The sequence below is a fragment of the Giraffa tippelskirchi genome, chromosome 13, assembly GCF_054371585.1.
Source record: "Giraffa tippelskirchi isolate mGirTip1 chromosome 13, T2T-mGirTip1v1.2.pri, whole genome shotgun sequence".
In the NCBI taxonomy this organism is placed as follows: Eukaryota; Metazoa; Chordata; class Mammalia; order Artiodactyla; family Giraffidae; genus Giraffa; species Giraffa tippelskirchi.
The window spans coordinates 90,614,565-90,634,403 of NC_137287.1; the positions used below are offsets into that span (position 1 = coordinate 90,614,565).

Here is a 19,839-nt window from a genome sequence, read left to right on the forward strand (position 1 = left end):
TATTTGTAATTATATTTAAAAATCGAGTAAGATATAGAAAATATCTTAAGATATGGAAAAAGGACTCAAGAGATAGCTCAAGCTACAGATTGGTTAGAATGGTCCTATTGAAAAGGCATTTGGGTTAGAGGAGCTCTAGCTTTTAGACAGCTCCTAGTTTTATCAGTCGGATTTTATAAATAGATATATTTGTTAATAAAATAAAATTTTATATATCGGATGACTGAATTTGATATTTGATCTTGGATTAGCTCCCAGAGCATTTCTGACTGTTGTCTATTCAGTTAATAAATAATTACTAAGTGCCTGCTTAGTGCGAGACACAGGATGCAATGGTTTCTTGATGTCACTAGTTTTAATCACAATTTTCTTAAGGAATTAAAATTTCCTCCTAATTATGTACTATTATCTGCTAAAGTCAGCTGTTAACATTTCCTAATACCTTAGAGTTCATTTCATTCCTCTGCTGTTAGTCATACTTCAGTGATGAATTTCTTTCATATGTTTGCTTTTTTAAAATGTTTATACTAGATCTTTTTTTTTCTGCTGTAATCACCATTTAATCAAGCTATTACTTGCCTAATGTTTATAGTTCAAGTTGATGGATTGAAACCATGCTCTTTCCCTAAATCCTATTGAAATCACAGAAGAATTACGCGTATTTGAAAATCACCATCAGTGGGCCAGAAATTGAGGAATTTCTAAAAGATTTAAAACAAGCCAGCAGCATTGGGTAATTGAAAAACTGAGAACAGAGAAACGTGGACCTGCAAAGGGAAAGACGGGACTCCTGGGGCTGCCACTTTACACAGCCTTGCTTAAAAACTCATATAATAATTCAACATATTTTAGATTATATCATATATGCCTTGTTATGATTGCTGTATTAGAGTAAAATATAAACAGTACATTCCTTCCTCCTACTTCTGTGGAATGTTATAACTTTTGCAAGAAATGTTTAATGAGATTAACTTGGATCTTACCTCATTTAAAATATTTAATGTTATCTTATTTGATTAAATAATGAAACATATTAACTCATTTGTCCAAAATCAGCTGCATGATCTCTCTTTGTCTTTCATGTATTAACGATGGTAGTAGCATTGGTGGAAAATCTTCTAGACTTAGGTCCCAGACTTGAACTTAAATCCTACCCCTTACTATCTGTGATTGAATATAAATCTGTGGAAAATTTTTTACTGCAATTGATGAACTTAAAAAATTCATTTTTTTGTTTCGCTTTATTTATTTGCTCTGGGTCTTAGCTGTGGTACTAGGGATCTTCAGTTGCATCATGGGGCGGGTGGAATCTGGTGCCCTGAGGGGGGATTGAACCCAGGCCCCCTGTGTTTGGAGTGCAGAGTCAGCCACTGGGCCACCAGGGAGATGTCCTCAGATTGATGAATTATGAGGCTTTCTTTCTGGACACAATGATTAAGCCCATTTCCTTTCTTACTTAAATTTTGTAGAGGTGTTGCAGGGAGGAAGCCAATTCTGACTCCATGTTGGAAACTATTTTTTTGACTTCCTTTTATTATTATAATCATACTCAATGGCTTGCTTGGAGGACCCTGCCCCTCTGCTTGACTATAAACTAAAGTGCCTTTGTTCAGCTCCTGGAGAGATGGTTTGTCCCTGCCCACCTGTGAATAGAAGAGATTAACACACCCCTTCTGAAGGCTGGCCATTTCCTTGATGATGTTTTGTAAGACTGAAGACCCTTCCACTTTATTTCCCCACTGCATTTCCCTCTCTATTCTGCCTTTTGACTTTAGTTCCTCATTGCTTCTTTCTCTCCAGTCTATAAAAGAACCTGGCATCCAGACTCAAATAAATTGGTTATTTTGAGGCACTAGCTTGCCAACTTCTCGCTCTGCCGGCTCCCCAGTTAGTCTCTTCCTTACTTCAACCAGGGCTTCCCTGGTAACTCAGAGAGTAAAGCATCTGCCTGCAATGCAGGAGACCTGGGTTTGATCCCTGGGTCAGGAAGATCTCCTGGAGAAGGGAATGGCAACCCACTCCAGTATTCTTGCCTGGAGAATCCCACGGATGGAGGAGCCTGGTAGGCTACAATCCACAGGGTCACAAAGACTGGACACGACTGAGCGACTTCACTTTCCTTACCTCAACACCTCATCTCTTGGATTCATTTGCCTGTCATGTGGCAAGTAGAGCTTGGACTCGGTAATAGAGGTAGAAGTAAGCTGTTGCTAGTTTCATGTTAATTTTATTGAAATTACCTTTATTGGTTCAGGGTTTTTTAATTCATTTTTAGCTGTGCTGGGTTTTCAGTTCTGTGCTTGGGGTTTTCTCTAATTGCAGGTGGGTGGGTAGTAGCATGGAGACCTACTCTTCTTTAAGGTGTGCAAGCTTCTCATTGCAGTGGCTTCTCTTGTTGCAGAGCACGGGCTCTAGTTGCACAGGCTCAGTAGCTGTGGTGTAGGGTCTTTAGTTGACCTTCAGCATGTGGGATCTTCCCAAATCAGGGATCAAACCCACGACCCCTACATTCTTAACCACTGAATCACCAGAGAAATCCTGGGTTCATTTTTTTCATATAAATTTTACTACAAAAAAAAAAACCACTTTTATGTTGATATCAGTATTTTTTCAACCAACTATAGCATCTACTTTTGTGGCCACTATTTTACCAAGTCTAATTTTGCAAGCCTTTGTTTTTATCACAAAGTGTTGATTCTTCCAACAGTGGACTTCCCTGATGGCTCAGACTAAAGAATCTGCCAGCAATGCAGGAGACCCAGGTTTGATCCCTGGGTTGGGAAAATCTCTGGAGAAGGGAATGGCTACCCACTCCAGTATTCTTGCTTGGAGAATTCTGTGGACAAAGGAGCTGATTCAGTCCATGGGGTTGCAGAGAGTCAGATGGGATTGCAAAAAGTCAGACACTCATGAGCGACTAATGTACGCGTGTACACCTTTGGTAATTTTAACTAATCAGCTTTGTTTGGTGCTGAGTCTTCTCCCAGAAATATTCATTATGATTTGGATAAAAGATCATTGGGAACTTGCCCGGTGGTCCAGTAGTTAAAACAGGGGACATAGGTTCAATCCCTGGTCAGGGAACTAAGATCCCACATGCCTTGGAGCAACTAAGTTCACACACTGAAACTACTGAAGTCCACACTCCAGAGACTGTTCACCAAACTAGAGAGAGTCCATGCACCACAACAAAAGATCCACAAGATGCAATGAAGATCCTTTGCAAAACGACTAAGACTTCACCTTCGTGTGTGCCTGCCAAGTTGCTTCATACTTCCGACTCGATGCGACACTGTGAACCGTAGCCTGCCAAGCTGGAATCAAGATTTCTGGGAGAAATATCAATAACCTCATACACACAGATGACACCAACCTTATGGCAGAAAGTGAAGAACTAAAGAGCCCCTTGATGAAAATGAAAGAGGAGAGTGAAAAAGTTGACTTAAAACTCCATATTCACAAAACTAAGATCAGATCATGGCATCCGGTCCCACGCTTCATGGCAAATAGATGGAGAAACAATGGAAACAGTGAGAGACTTTATTTTCTTGGGCTCCAAAATCACCACAGATGGTGACTGCAGCCATGAAATTAAAAGACGCTTGCTCCTTGAAAGAAAAGCTATGATCAACTCAGATAGCACATTAAGAAGAGAGACATTATTTTGCCAACAAAGGTCCATCTAGTCAAAGCTATGGTTTTTCCAGTAATCATATATGGATGTGAGAGCTGGACCATAAAGAAGGCTGAGCACAGAAGAATTGATGCTTTTGAACTGTGGTGTTGAAGACTCTTGAGAGTCCCCTGGACTCCAAGGAGATCCAACCAGTCAATCCTAAAGGAAATCAGTCCTAAATTTCACTGGAAGAACTGATGCTGAAGCTCAGTCCATCTGATATAAAGAACTGACTCATTGGAAAAGACCCTGATGTTGGGAAAGATTGAAGGCAGGAGGAGAAGGGGATGACAGAGGATGAGTTGGTTCGACAGCATCACCGACTCAATGGATATAAGTTTGAGGAAGCTTCAGGAGTTGGTGATGGACAGGGAAGCCTGGCGTGCTGTAGTCCATGGGGTCACAAAGACTTGGACACGACTGAGCAACTAAACTGAACTGACTAATTCTTCATATAAGTGACACAATTGCTACAGTTTTTTCTTGCTGTTGATTTTTTTTTTCATATAAAGGTCAATTCTATATGGAGGAAATCAAAGGAACTGCTAATTTCCAAAATTTTTTAAGTGCTGCAGATGTGAACCTTTAAACCAATTTCAAATTGGCTGCTGCTCTTCTGGTCCATGCTTTCCAAGCTCTCAGTTGTACCATCATATCGAAATGTCTGTAGCACCTAAGATTCAGATGGTTAGCTCAAAATGTCTTTCACCTGTTTCTTTATCTTTGAAGTGGAAATTTAAATAGCCTAGGTTATTTCAGATGAAGATGGAGAAGGCACCCAACCTCTAACACAGTACCTGTTGCTACCTAATGACTATGTCCCTCTTGAAAGTGAAAGTGAAGTCGCTCAGTTGTGTCCAACTCTTCGAGACCCCAAGGACTGTAGCCTACTAGGCTCCTCCGCCCATGGGATTTTCCAGGCAAGAGTACTGGAGTGGGTTGCCATTTCCTTCTCCAGGGGATCTTCCCGACCCAGGGATCGAACCCAGGTCTCCCACACTGTAGGCAGACGCTTTACCATCCCCCCTAGACCTTCCCCATACCTCAATTCCATGAAAGAACTACAAATTTCAGCATACTTAAGAAGTTGATTGTAAGACAATACTAAGAATCAAAAAGTGCTGCCCTTTAAAATATGCCATAACATCTTCTTATATTTTGTTTCATTTTATTTAATGAAAATGTTCTTTTATATCTGCTGCTGCTAAGTCGCTTCAGTCGTGCCTGACTCTGTGCGACCCCATAGACGGCAGCCCACCAGGCTCCCTCGTCCCTGGGATTCTCCAGGCAAGAACACTGGAGTGGGTTGCCATTTCCTTCTCCAATGCACGAAAGTGAAAAGTGAAAGTGAAGTCGCTCAGTGGCGTCCGACTCTTTGCGACCCCATGGACTGCAGCCTACCAGACTCTTCCGTCAATGGGATTTTCCAGGCAAGAGTACTGGAGTGGGGTGCCATTGCCTTCTCCCTTTTATATCTATTTAGACACAAATTTTATTATATATCATTATTGTGCATATATGCATGAAAAGGAAAATATAAGCGAAATAAATTGCTTAGTTCAGTTCAGTCGCTCAGTGGTGTTTTTGCAAATCAGTCCATGGAGTCTTTGCGCTGCTGTGAACTACAGCACACCAGGCTTCCCTATCCATCACCAACTCCCAGAGCTTCCTCAAACTCATGTGCATCGAGTCAGTGATGCCATCCAACCATCTCATCCTCTGTCATTCCCTTCACCTCCTGCCTTCAATCTTTCCCAGCTTCAGGGTCTTTTCCAAGGAATCAGCTCTTCACATTAGGTGGCCAAAGTATTGGAGTTTCAGCATCAGTCCTTCCAGTGAACATTCAGGACTGATTTCCTTTAGGATGGACTGGTTGGATCTCCTTGCAGTCCAAGGGACTCTCAAGAGTCTTATCCAACACCGTAGTTCAAAAACATCAATTCTTCGGTGCTCAGCTTTCTTCACAGTCCAACTCTCACATCCATATATGACTACTGGAAAAACCATAGCTTTGACTAGATGGACCTTTGTTGGCAAAGTAATGTTTCTGTTTTTTAATATGCTGTCTAGGTTGGTCATAGCTTTTCTTTGAAGGAGAAAGCATCTTTTAATTTCATGGTTGCAGTCACCCACCATCTGTGGTGATTTTGGAGCCCAAGAAAATAAAGTCTCACTGTTTCCATTGTTTCCCCATCTATTTGCCATGAAGTGATGGGACCAGATGCCATGATCTTAGCTTTCTCAATGTTGAGTTTTTTTTTTTTGATAAATTTATTTATTTTAGTTGGGGGCTAATTACTTTACAATATTGTAGTAGTTTTTGCCATACATTGACATGAATCAGCCATGGGTTTACATGTGTTCCCCTTCCTGGACCCGCCTCTCACCTCCCTCCCCATCCCATCCCTCTGGGTCATCCCATTGCCCCAGCCCTGAGCATTTGTCTCATGCATCGAACATGGAATGGTGTTCTGTTTTATATATGATAATATACATGTTTCAATGCTATTCTCCCAGAACGTCCCACCCTCACCTTCTCCCTCAGAGTCCATAAGACTGTTCTATGCATCTGTGTCTCTTATTCTGTCTCGCATATAGGGTTATCGTTACCATTTTTCAAATTCCATGTATATGCATTAGTATACTGTATTGGCATTTTTCTTTCTGGCTTACTTCACTCTGTATTATGGGCTCCAGTTTCATCCATCTCAATAGAACCGATTCAAATGTATTTTTTTTAATGGCTGAGTAATATTCCATTGTGTATATGTACCACAGCTTCCTTATCCATTCGTCTGCTGATGGACATCAAGGTTGCTTCCACGTCCTGGCTATTGTACACAGTGCTGCGATGAACATTGGGGTACACACGTCTCTTTCAATTCTGGTTTCCTCGGTGTGTATGCCCAGCAGTGGGATTGCTGGGTCATATGGCAGTTCTATTCCCAGTTTTTTAAGGAATCTCCACACTGTTCTCCATAGTGGCTGTACTAGTTTGCATTCCCACCAACAGTGTAAGAGGGTTCCCTTTTCTCCACACCCTCTCCAGCATTTATTGCTTGTAGACTTTTGGATAGCAGCCATTCTGACTGGTGTGAAATGGTACCTCATTGTGGTTTTGATTTGCATTTCTCTAATAATAAGTGATGTTGAGCATCTTTTCATGTGTTTGTTAGCCATCTGTATGTCTTCTTTGGAGAAATGTCTGTTTAGTTCTTTGGCCCATTTTTTGATTGGGTCGTTTATTTTTCTGGAATTCAGCTGCAGGAGTTGCTTGTATATTTTTGAGATTAACTGTTTGTCTGTTGATTCATTTGCTATTATTTTCTCCCATTCTGAAGGCTGTCTTTTCACCTTGCTTATAGTTTCCTTTGTTGTGCAAAAGCTTTTAATTTTAATTAGGTCCCATTTGTTTATTTTTGCTTTTATTTCCAATATTCTGGGAGGTGGATCATGGAGGATCCTGCTGTGATTTATGTCGGAGAGTGTTTTGCCTATGTTTTCCTCTATGAGTTTTATAGTTTCTGGTCTTAGATTTAGATCTTTAATCCATTTTGTTTATTTTTGTGTATGGTGTTAGGAAGTGTTCTAGTTTCATTCTTTTACAAGTGGTTGACCAGTTTTCCCAGCACCACTTGTTAAAGAGATTGTCTTTTCTCCATTGTATATTCTTGCCTCCTTTGTCGAAGATAAGGTGTCCATAGGTGGGTGGGTTTATCTCTGGGCTTTCTATTTTGTTCCATTGATCTATATTTCTATCTTTGTGCCAGTACCATACTGTCTTGATGACTGTGGCTTTGTAGTAGAGCCTGAAGTCAGGCAGGTTGATTCCTCCAGTTCCATTCTTCTTTCTCAAGATTGCTTTGGCTATTCGAGGTTTCTTATATTTCCATACAAATTGTGAAATGATTTGTTCTAGTTCTGTGAAAAATACCGTTGGTAGCTTGATAGGGATTGCATTGAGTCTATAGATTGCTTTGGGTAGTATACTCATTTTCACTATATTAATTCTTCCAATCCATGAACACGGTATATTTCTCCATCTGTTTGTGTCCTCTTTGATTTCTTTCATCAGTGTTTTATAGTTTTCTATATATAAGTCTTTTGTTTCTTTAGGTAGATATATTCCTAAGTATTTTATTCTTTTTGTTGCAATGGTGAATGGTATTGTTTCCTCAATATTGAGTTTTAAGCCAACTTTTTCACTCTCCTCTTTCACTTTCATCAAGAGATTCTTTAGTTCTTCGCTTTCTGCCATAAGGGTGGTGTCTTCTGCGTATCTAAGGTTATTGATATTTCCTGGTATTCCTGAAACATCTTCACATTTATAGTTCAACCATAAATAACATTGTAATGCCCTTGTTTTCTAAACAATATTATCCAGTAACATTAGTGACACAACATTTTTTTTTAAAGTGCTCAAATATTATCACCAGGACCTAAGTCACTGGTACCAATGGCCAAGTTTTGATGCCATTGCTGGTTTTGAGCCTAAGGGAAGCTATCAACAAAGGTCTACAGATAATAGTCTGGATTCCTACTCCATCTTCATAGGTCTTCAGGGAAAACAACGACATTCAAATGTGTCTAGAGGAGAAGTTGTCAGGGCTGCTCCTCCCTGGACATCAGTGATTTCAGAGGTTAAATTTTTCAAAGGGGACAGTAGAATGGGTGGAATAAGGTAATGCCCACCCTAATTCACAGAATTGTGGAAATTATGCTAATAGTTTTGTTAGAGTACCATTACCCGTTTAATTTCCCTATCACATTTTAAATGTATATAACCAAAAAGGGAGCACTTCAAAAAAAATTGTTTTAAGTAAATGGAAGAATTATTTAGAAAGCTTTGTCAGTTGCTATATAGAGTCTCCTCCACAAAAAGGAGAATAGAATAACAATTTCCTCATTTTGGTGAAACTGGATACAATGAAGCAGAACAATTAAATGATGGGCAGAGGACATAACATTTTTCCATTGAAGACATACAGATTGGCCAACATGAGAAGATGCCCATTGTCAGTAATCATCAGTTCAGTTCAGTTCAGTCACTCAGTCGTGTCCAACTCTTTGCGATCCCATGAACCGCAGCACGCAAGGCCTCCCTGTCCATCACCAACTCCTGGAGTCCACCCAAACCCATGTCCATTGAGTCGGTGATGCCATCCAACCGTCTCATCCTCTGTCATCCCCTTCTCCTCCTGCCCTCAATCTTTCCCAGCATCAAGGTCTTTTCCAATGAGTCGGTTTTTTGCATCAGGTGGCCAAAGTATTGGAGTTTCAGCTTCAACATCAGTCGTTCCAATGAAGGACTAATTATCAGGGAAATGCAAAACCACAATGAGCTATCACATCATGCCTGTCAGAATGGCTGTTACCAAAAAGACAAGAGACTAGAAGTCTTGGCTATGATGTGGAAAATGGGAAACTCTTGTGCATTCCTTGATGGGAATGTAAATTGGTGGAAAACAGTATTGAGGTGCCTCAAAAATTTAAAATAGAACTACCATATGATCCAGCAATTCCACTTCTAGGTATTTACCTGAAGAAAACAAAAATACTAATTCAAAAAGATAAATGCACTCCTATGTTCACAAAACTGTATGCAATTGTCAAATCATTATGTATTACAGCTGAACTAACACTATATTCCAGTTTTTTAATACACACAAAAAAAATTTTATCAGAAAATACTGAACATTTTGTCTTCAGTCTGTTCCACTTATTACTATTTTCTTGTCTTTCCAAATGCCTCTGAATCTTGTGCGTTTTGCATTAAAATGGATCCCCCAAAAGAGTTCCCTTTACTGCTCAAACTGTTTCACAGTTGACTGGCTATCATTTTACCATTTTAGTGAAAATATCGATTGTCCACAAAATGAGCTGCTGTTTCAGGGCATATACTTACTCTGAACAACAAAAAAACAACCACTATCAGCACTGCTACCACACAGAAGGGCCAGAAACCTAGCTGCTCAATCCAGGCTGGTGCCAGGCCAAAGAATGCTGGAACTGGAGTCAGTAAGGCAGAGGTTTTTGGCACTGGTGGTGCATCTATTATGTGAATGATTTAGATGGGGAGATTAGCAGCAATAACCATTCTCTCTGTTCTACTCTTAACTTGTTTTGCCCCATACCTTTGTTATTTTACCTAAAAATGAAAATAAGACTGACAACTAACACTTCATTGCTTTTATTTATTATATCCCTGTTTTGCACCTCTGTAATCCAGTCTTTTTTTCACTAGATTTATTTAACTATCAGAATCTGCCTGCCAATGTAGGAGACCCAAGAGATGAGGATTCAGTCCCTGGGTTGGGAAGATCCTCTAGAGGAAATGGCAACCCACTCTGATATTTTTGCCTGGAAAATTCCATGGACAGAGGAGCCTGGCCGGCTATAGTCCATGGGACCACAAAGAGCCAGACATGACTGTGTGACTTAGCACACAGGCATTTTTTTAAAAAAAAACTGAATAAATGACCTTTATTTAATACAAATATTATATCTATGATTCATGATCAGAAGCCTCAGTTATAGTGTGTGTAGTCAACCAAAGTCCATCAGAAATGGAAATTGTCTCCCAAGTTATTTCATTACCCAGCCAACTATAGAAGTGTGCGTTAGTAACCTCAACTAATTAGTTGGTTTTAGAGATGTTTATTTTACTGGATTTGGAGAGAGGAGTTACCTGTAGGGAGTTATGACAGAAAAGTTCTTTAGGAAATGACATCCTAGTGATTACTTTTTTAGATCTCAGATTTCAAATCATAGACTAATTGAAACTGAGCAGGACCCTGTGGGGCCCTCCCAGGTATAAATCCTTCCACATTGTCTTTTTTCCTTTGCAGGAAACGGGCTTTACTTGGCCTCCTTGACCTTCCTTAATTTCCAAAGGGCAGGTTAAAACCGTTGCTAATCAGCAAAGGGAAAAAAGAGAAAGTGAAAGTTAGTCACTCAGTCATGTCTGACTCTTTGTGACCCCATGGACTGTAGCCCACCAGGCTCCTCTGTCCATGGCATTCTCCAGGCAAGAATTCTAGAGTGGGTTGCCATTTCCTTCTCCTGGGGATCTTCCCAAACCAGGGATCAAACCCAGGTCACCTGCATTGTGACAGACTATTTAGGGACTGAGCCACCAGGGAAGCCTTAAGCCTTAAGCCACCAGAAAAGAGAGGGCATGCAGAAAAAGAGGAGGGGCAGTCAAAGAAACAATAGTGTAGGGATGGGGCAGAATCCTGGCCCCTCCTCAAGGGTTATACATTACAACATATCTTTGAACTCTTTTGCAGGAACTAAGGCCCCCACCCACCTTAAGAATCACCTGCAATTCAGGAGTCTGCCGGCAATGCAGGAGACCGGGGTTCTATTCCTGGGTCCCGAAGATCCCCTGGAGAAGAAAGCAGCTACCCACTCCAGTATTCTTGCCTGGAAAATCCCAAGGACTGAGGAGCCTGGCAAACTACAGTCCATGGAGTCGTAGGATTTAGCGACTAAACCATCACTGAGGCCCCCACCCAGATGGAGGATGGAAACTTCAGGCTGAGCTCAAGATTCCTGGAACCACACCCTGTTACCTCATCACCATCCAATCAGAAGAAAGTCTGCACACAGAGTGTGATAACAAAGACTCTTGACACTTTCCCCCCAAATATTAACTTCCTCTTTCTCCCTTTAAAAAATGTTCATGGTCGACCAGAAACTTCAGTGTTGGTTCTTGGACATAAGTTTGCTTTCTCCACAGGTTGCCAGCCCCATGAATAAAGCAAGCTTTACTTTCCAACTAACACTCATCTATTGACAAGGTGTTTCTTGTATATTGACTTTCAGGCAGCAAACAGCCTAATTTGAGTTCAGTGACATGGCCAAAGCAGGCACCCACTGCCTAGGGCAAACAGCCAAATTCTTTTGTAGGAGATTAAAACTCATCTTGAAAGTTTTAAGAAATTCAGAGACCTAAGAATTCTGTAATAGCCAGAAATTTCTGTTTGTCTTCAAAATAGAGAAGCCTTCCTCTTTGTTTGCTTCATGTAAGGTTGGGGTGTGGAGGAGGAGGAAGTGGGAAGGCAAAGAAAGCAAAAGGGTAGATTTATTCTCATGGTCTACCTCTCTGGATTAAATTTCACCTCCACGGCTCTCCACCATTAGTGAATCCTAAAACTTTGTCTCTGACCCAGGCCACTCCCTTCCTTCCCAGTCACTCCAAAGGATTTAGGCCTACATCAGCCTAGAACTTTGCCATCCTAAGTGTGGTCCTTGAACCAGCTGCATTGGTATTCCAGTCCTGCCAAACCCAGAATCTGCATTTTAACAAGATTACTAGGTATTCAAAGTTGAACACAAAGTTTGAGAAGATCTGCTCCAAGGGACTCTTCTCCTCTGCCTGTCCTCACCCCACGCACTTGAAGCACTGTAAAATTAGCTCCAAGAAGTCATCAAATCATCTGCACTTATCTTGGCAGCCTTTCCTTACAACCCTTTTCTTTCTTCCTGCATTCTTCTTAGAGTTTTGTGTGTGTGTGTGTTTAGGGGGTGGGTGTGGTAAAAATTTACGTGGGTAAATTTGCATAGGCAATATCAACTGCATCTTTATTGGTATTGGTTTTTGGTTTTCAGTCTCCCCAGTCCCAACTAATTTGTGAAAGTGAAAGTCGCTCAGTCATGTCCACGTCTGACTCTTTGTAACCCCATGGACTACACAGTCCATTGATTTCTCCAGGCCGGAATACTGGAGTGGGTAGCCTTTCCCTTCACCAGGGAATCTTCCCAACCTAGGGATCAAACCCAGGTCTCCCACATTGCAGGAGGATTCTTTACCAGCTAAGCCACAAGGGAGGCCCAAGAACACTGGAGGGGCAACTACTTTTTAAACTCCTTGAATTTACTGAATCTTATGTTATTCTATTTTGAAGCCCAGTGTCTATAACTATGCCTATCAGATGGACTTGATAAGTTCTGTTGCCTGAGGGAATAAATAATTGACTTCTTAAGCCCATGGTTTCTTGTAATTAATCTCAGCTACCAGAAGGGCCATCTAATCTTTAGAAAAGTTTGGAGTGATATCAGAATCACAAACTTTAATCTCACATGACTATTTTTAAAAATATTTATTTATTTATTTATTTGGCTATGCTAAGTCTTCATTGCTGCGCCTGTGCTTTCTCTAGTTGTGGCAAGAGGAGGCTACTCTCTAGTTGTGGTGCATGGGCTTCTCACTGAGGTGACTTCTCTTATTGCAGAGCATGTGTCCTAGGCACGGGGGCTTAGTTGCCCCTTGGCGTATGGAATCTTCCTGGACCAGGGATCAAACCCATGTCCCCTGAATTGGCAGGCAGATTCTTAAGCACTGGACCACCAGGAAAGTCCAAAATTTGTTTAATTTTTGACTGCACTCCATGGCATGTGGGACCTTAGTTCCCCAGCTGGGAATTGAACCCATGCTCCCTGCTTTGGAAGGTGGAGTCTTAACCACTGGACCACTGGGGAAGTCCCTCATATGACTATTTGAATTTGGCACAGGGCTGAGCACAACTATTCTAACAGATGCAACATCTCCACATTCTGTTTCTAGTCCAAAGATACTGCCCTGAGACAGAAGAAAGGTGGTGATGGTGGTTTAGTTGCTAAGTTGCGTCTGACTCTTGCAACCCCATGGACTGTAGTCTGCCAGGCTCCTCTGTACATGGGATTCTCCAGGCAAGAGTATTGGAGTGGGTTGCCATTTTCTTCTCCAGAGGATCTTCCCGACCCAGGAATCAAACCCAGGTCTCCTGCATTGCAGGCAGATTCTTTACCAACTGAACTATGAGGTAAGCCCTAAGAAAGGTGTCTGCCATCTAATTATGCCACCACAGGCTTATGCTCTGTGTAATCCTTTGGTCTATAGACAAGCATGAGCTCTTCCTGCTCAGACCCTAGAATGGCCCTCTTTGATTCCAGAACCAAAACTTTTCTAGCAGCCAACAGAGCAATTCATTCTACCATATCTCTAGTTCTATGACCTTCAACCTCCTGGGTTTTCCAACAGTCTTTAACAAAGAGAAACCGTAGGAACTTATCAGTAATAGAAGGAAGAATTTATAGCACCCAGTTTTGGAAGGATGTGAAAAAACAAATAATCTGGCACATTATTCTTAAGGATGTTCATTGATAGCACTCTTTTAGAGAGTGTTTGAATCATAGCTATGAAAAATTTGTGTGCATAGCTTTCAACCCAGAATTTATATTTTTTAGAAAGGTATACTTACAGGCATATGAAAATATACTAAGAATTAAGAAAAAAAGTAGAAACAATGCAAACATTTGGCAGTGGTTACATAAATGATGCTCATTTATCTACAAAAGAAATAAATAGTCACTTAAAGAAGAATTTGATTACTCCTTATGTACCTGCTTAAAAATATGTCCACAGTCTGTTACTAAGTAAAAAACAGTGGTAGAGTTTTTAGTATGATCCTACTTTTTAATAAAAGTATTTCTTGATATATATGCATTTATAGAAATATATGTTAGTATACTACTTTTAAAAGGCTCAGTGGATACACAAAATAGTAGTGGAAATATGCGAGGCTGTGGCTTTTTTGTGTTTTTCTCAGCTTTTCAAATATTCTATGTGAATATGTATTAATTTTTAATCATGCTCAAAAACAATAGAAAAGGCATATACAAGCAAACTAAACTACACGCTCATCTTCTAATTACTGAATTATGGCAACAAATTGTGGTAACAAAGGAAACAAAAACGAAAGGATGGGGTTGGGGGTTGTTTGTTTTTTGATCACTCTGCACAGCTTCTGGAATCTTACTTCCCAACCAGGGATCAAACCTGCACTCTCAGCAGTGAGAGCACAGAGTCCTAACCACCAGACCCTGAGGGAATTACCAATAAAGTAGTTTTGAAGGAAAAAAATTTGTGAAATTTTCAGGAAAAAAAAGTGTCATGTCTTGGATTTCACTGGTAGTCCAGCAGGTCAGTTCAGTTCAATTCAGTCGCTCAGTTTTGTCCGACTCTTTGCGACCCCATGGGCTGCAGCACACCAGGCCTCCCTGTCCATCACCAACTCCCTGGAATTTACCCAAACTCATGTCCATTGAGTCGGTGATGCCATCCAAACATCTCATCCTCTATTGTCCCCTTCTCCTCCTGCCTTCAATCTTTCCCAGCATCAGGGGTTTTTCAAATGAGTCAGCTCTTCGCATCGGGTGGCCAAAGTATTGGAGTTTCATCTTCTTCAACATCAGCCCTTCCAATGAACACCCAGGACTGATCTCCTTTAGGATGGACTGGTTGGATCTCCTTGCAGTCCAAGGGACTCTCAAAAGTCTTCTCCAACATCACAGTTCAAAAGCATCAAGATGCAGCAACTCCACTACAGGAGGCTCAAGCTCAGTCTCTGGTTGGGAAGGTTCTACATGCTGCCCTGAGTATGGTAAAAAAAAAAAAAAAGTACCACTTTTTGTTTCCACTGAAATCCACTGAAAATCCTCTGTCAAATCAGGTGGATAACTGTGATCTACTGAAAAATAGCACACAGCCCCCTGCACACCACCCCTACACCCAGAGGAGAAGCTCCACTACCCCTTACAGGGAACTCTTACTAATGACTTGGAAGAAACACACTAGCTCTCCCTAACTGTGAATTTGTCTGACTCACTTCTCTCCCCATCTTTCTTGCCGCATTCACCAAGGGTATAATTTACAGCCACCAAATGTACTCATGGATATCCCACCCATGATTATTATGTGCTCTGGACCTTGGCTTCATCTTCTTTCTTAGGACTCCTACTCTAGAGAGAACATGGTATCATACTCACAGTGACAATGATATTATAGTTTCTGCTCTAATTTATTTTTAAAAGTAACTTGCATACTTTGGTATGCAACCTAAGCTTCCATCATGATCCAAACAAAATTGCGCTCAATAATTGCTCAAATGCTTTATCATTGGAAAAGTGTTTTATGCTTGGATTGCCCTTCATAAATCTTATAAACCAGGACTAAAATCCTGCACAAGGATTGCTAGCAGTTAAAAGTATTTTAAGTTTTCTTCCTTTTTGCATATTGGTATTTTTTAATGTTTCACGCTGAATATTTATTGCATTTGAAATAGAGAATGACTGCACAGCAGGCAATGTGCTAAGAAGTTTACATGCATTATCTTCCCAACTGTGTCTGAGGTACTATTATTAACACACATTGTAGGAAAGGAAAAAAAAAACATTAGGTTAAATAACTTGCCTAATTCAGCTGTACTACCTGGTTGTATACAAACCACTCATACTCTTAGGCTTTCACTTTTATAGCCTATAAAACTAAGATAGTATCTACCTCATCAAGTGTAAGAATTTAAAAGAATGTCAACTGTGAATGAGTTCTTATGTGAAACACCTGGTATAAAGAAAACAAATTCTTTGAAGTTCTCTAACAATGTCAAGTACAACTATTAAACTCTTAAGAAGTCCTGTGCAGGAGCCAACTGCATGTGGGTGGTACCCATTTCCCAACTTCAACTTCACTGTCTTCACGTTGGTGACTTGAAATCAGCCATGATGGGAGTCTGAAACCAGTAAATGCTGCAGATCAGGGCCTTTCCCCCAGGAGGACTGGTTGTCGAATATTTACTGGCACACTACAGCTCCAAGATTAAAATATAACAGATTTACTGAACTAGCTCAAATTCAGTTTTATTTATTGATGTAGGGGGAATGATTCATAACTTGGATCTGCATGTTACGAGGCCTATTTTCCCAGCTGCAGTGTGAAAGAATTCCAAGAATGGCAAAAACCCCCTAGAAAATGATTTTCCCATTTCAGCTATTTCAATCTGATTAGGGAAACACAATATGCCAGACACATCATTGGGTTTTTGTTGTTGTTGTTGTTAATCTCTGCCCTGCTTATTACTGCCATAAAGGGCTCAGATAAATAACTTTATGAATAGCCCAATTTGTTTGGCATACTAGTGTCTTGGAGTAGCTTACTCTTTAAGCAGTGTTTATTCTCCTGTGGAACTGTATCTTGTAAGAACGGCTGGCATGGAGAAATTGAGATATTTTGTCAAGATAAGGCAATATTGGTCAACATTATTTCAGTGGTTCATGTTTGGCCCCAGAAAGCTTCCATTTCCTCCATGATAAAGTAATGAGACTACTTCATTATGGCTGAAGAAATGCAAAACTTTCTGTTGGACTTCATTGTGCCCTCCTGAAACTCGAGCTTCAACTTAGAGGGGTACATAGGGTAAGTCCTCCTTCCCCATCGATGTCATCAAGTCACTGACCACATCCACTGGCCTTTCTCCCACGGGTCCTGCCAGCTTTCCTGTATCAGACATGTAGGTCAAAGTGTCCCACTCACAGCTACCCAGTCTGGGAGGCAAAGCTTGGCTGACCTCTGACTAGACTAGGGTTAGGTTCCTGATCGGAGGGAAGCTAATTAGCTTCTCTCAGCAACTTCAGCTAGGATACCACATGTTTCCCAAGACTCATGTAGCCAACTATAACAAATTTAGTAACTTAAAACAACAGAAATTTATTCTGTCACAATTCTGGAGGCCAAGGTGCCAGCAGAGCCATGCTCTCTCTAAAGACACCAGGACAAAATCTGTTTCATGCCTTTTTCTTAACTTTTGGTGTTGCCAGCAATCCTTACCCTTCTTTAACTTGTATAGATGCATTACTCCAATCTCTGCTGCCATCATTGTATAGCATTTCCCTTGTGTGTCTGTCTTTACTTCTCTTTCCTCTGTGTGTATCTATCTCTGTGTTTCTTACACTCTTCCAAAGACATCAGCCATACTGTATTACCTACCCTAATGACCTTATTTTAACTTGGTTGTATCTGCAAACCCCTATTTCCAAATAAGGTCATGTTCAGAGATACAGGAGTTGAACATATCTTTCTGTGGGACAGATCCTACAACAGATACTGAGAAGAAAGTCCTCAGTGAATGCTCTATAGGTCAGGAGTTTGTAAATAATCAGGCCAAGTCCAAAATGAGTCAATAGGGGGAGGCAATGGGAAAAGGCAGGCAGAACAGATGTAAAAAGGGAAACAGAAAAAAAAAAGATGGGCAATGCGGTCTCCACTGCATCCCTTCCATGAACTCAATCATTCCCTCCTTTGATTTCATTCACTTGAGAGACTTTTTCTAAACTGTAAACCATCAGAACCTTAATGAGAGTTTGCCCCGAAGTCCATGTGGAATGGTTGATGATCCCTGAAGACATATTTACAGCCACAAGAAAATTGAGAAATACAAAGGAAATGTCATAAGTTCTTCATGAAGCCAAGTTTATCCCATAAAAAGATATCCTAAGATAGATGACATTTATTTCTATTTTTAAAGCTTAAAATATCCTTTGAAACAATAGGAGTTTGTTTCATTTTATAATGTTCTATTTGGGACAAAATGAAAAACCGGCAATCCTATATCTAGACTCAGAATTTTAAAAAATTTACTTTGTTGGTTCAAAATTTTCTAAAAGTCTGATAATCACTGACCTAAAGCACTCTGAAGCCTGTGATGTTCACACACAATATCCACAAGCTTTGCTGAGTAGGAGATTCAATTCCTTTCTTCTGATGAATTCTATGTAAGCCACTTTCCCCCCAAAAGTCTCTTTGGATACAAATTTTCACCAGGCTGAGTTACTTCAGGCTGTCTTGCAGTAAGTATGGGGCTCATGACAATTCTTTGTTGCTTGGAAACTGCGCTCATCTATAAGGGTGGATATTCAGCAGCCAGCTCTATGCTAAGAGGCCAGCCTCCCTGGCCAACAACAGTGTCAGCTTGGAAAGGTCGGATTTTTCTTTCCCATTGTTTCTCTGAGACAAAGACTTGTGTGCAAATAGCTTATTTGCAAGGTGATCTCAGAAAATATTGTGAGGGAGGGGGAAGGGGACAGGGAAGGGGGAAAACCCAATAAAGAACAATGTAAGTAATATGTAAGTCAGTGGTTTGATGGTAAATGTTTAACAGTTGGCTCTCCAAAAAACAATTCTGATTTGTCCCATTTGCCAGTTTCCATGGTACAAATACTCTCACCGTGGCCATTTTTCAGCTACCTATGTGGCATGACTAAATGTTGAGTTGGGATGAGATGCACAACTAAGGACATTATAAAACATTTACACCATATAAATATAATAGTTCAGAGTATGTCACCCCAAATATGCCACTTTGACATATTGATTATTTTGAAATAAAGGTACTTGAAAAACAGTGGTGTAAGGAGGACATTCTGACCCTCCTTTGTCCCCCTGAAAGCAAGAGATGAATTTTCCATGTGAAACATACCTTCCCTATATCCAGAGTTGAGATGGCATCCTTGTCAGCCAAGACAGGGAATTTAGGACTGAGAGGCTATATTAAATCTTTTTTTATTTCTTTACCAATTTACTACCCCAAGCCCAAGCTCTTTGTCTCTTCTGCAACAAAGAGAGAACATCTCAAACTCAGGGGTGAGAACTATAACTAAAACATTCTTCACCACTCTTCCAAGACCCAGTCTCAGCTCCTTTACAGATTAATACTCCATGTAGGCTGAGTTATTTGTTATTTGGCTTTGTGAATATGCATATGTGTGTGTGAGTTAAAGGTCTCTATTTTCCTAGCATATATTCTATAGATGAAAGAGGAGAAAGAGGGTGAGAGTAGGGTGTAGGGGGGAGAGAGAAAGAGGGAAGAGGAGAAGAGGGAGGAGGAAGAAAAGAAGGAAGTGGAGGAAAAGAAGATGGAGGAGAAAGAGGTGGAGGAGGACGAGATGGAGAGAGCAGAAGAGAAGTGGATAGAAGGGAGTGAGAGAGGTGATATGGGTCACTTGCATAATTTGAAGAAATCAAATGTAATTATGGAATGCCCTAGAATCTAGGATCTAGAGCAGTGTTTCTCAAATTTTAACTTGCCCTGAATCGCCAGGGGATCTTGTTAAAGTATAGGTTCTAACTCAGCAGGTCTGGGGTCTGAAATTCCGAATTTCTAACAAGCTTCCACAGGATACTGATGCTACCATCTCTTCGAGTAAGCAAGTACTCTTTTAAAATATATATATATTTATTTGTTTTTAACTGCATTGGGTCTTCATTGCAGTGTCGTCTCTTGTTGTGGAGCATGGGCTCTCGGTACATGGGCTTCAGTAATTGTGATGCATAGGCTTAGTTGCTC

At 40.6% G+C, this 19,839-nt stretch overlaps 1 protein-coding gene across 4 annotated transcripts in view; it reads right to left on the minus strand.

Moving 5' to 3' along the window:
• The window catches only part of GPCPD1 (glycerophosphocholine phosphodiesterase 1), an 85,955-nt gene that overhangs the window by 62,850 nt on the left and 3,266 nt on the right, over positions 1-19,839 (minus strand). The window contains exon 1 of one of the 4 annotated variants that reach the window (XM_081556413.1): positions 10,998-11,088. The exons of the other annotated variants lie outside the window; for them this stretch is intronic. The gene's annotated coding sequence lies outside the window, so the exon portion shown is untranslated. Of the gene's footprint in view, positions 1-10,997; positions 11,089-19,839 lie in introns of those variants that run through there. 4 annotated transcript variants of the gene reach the window in all.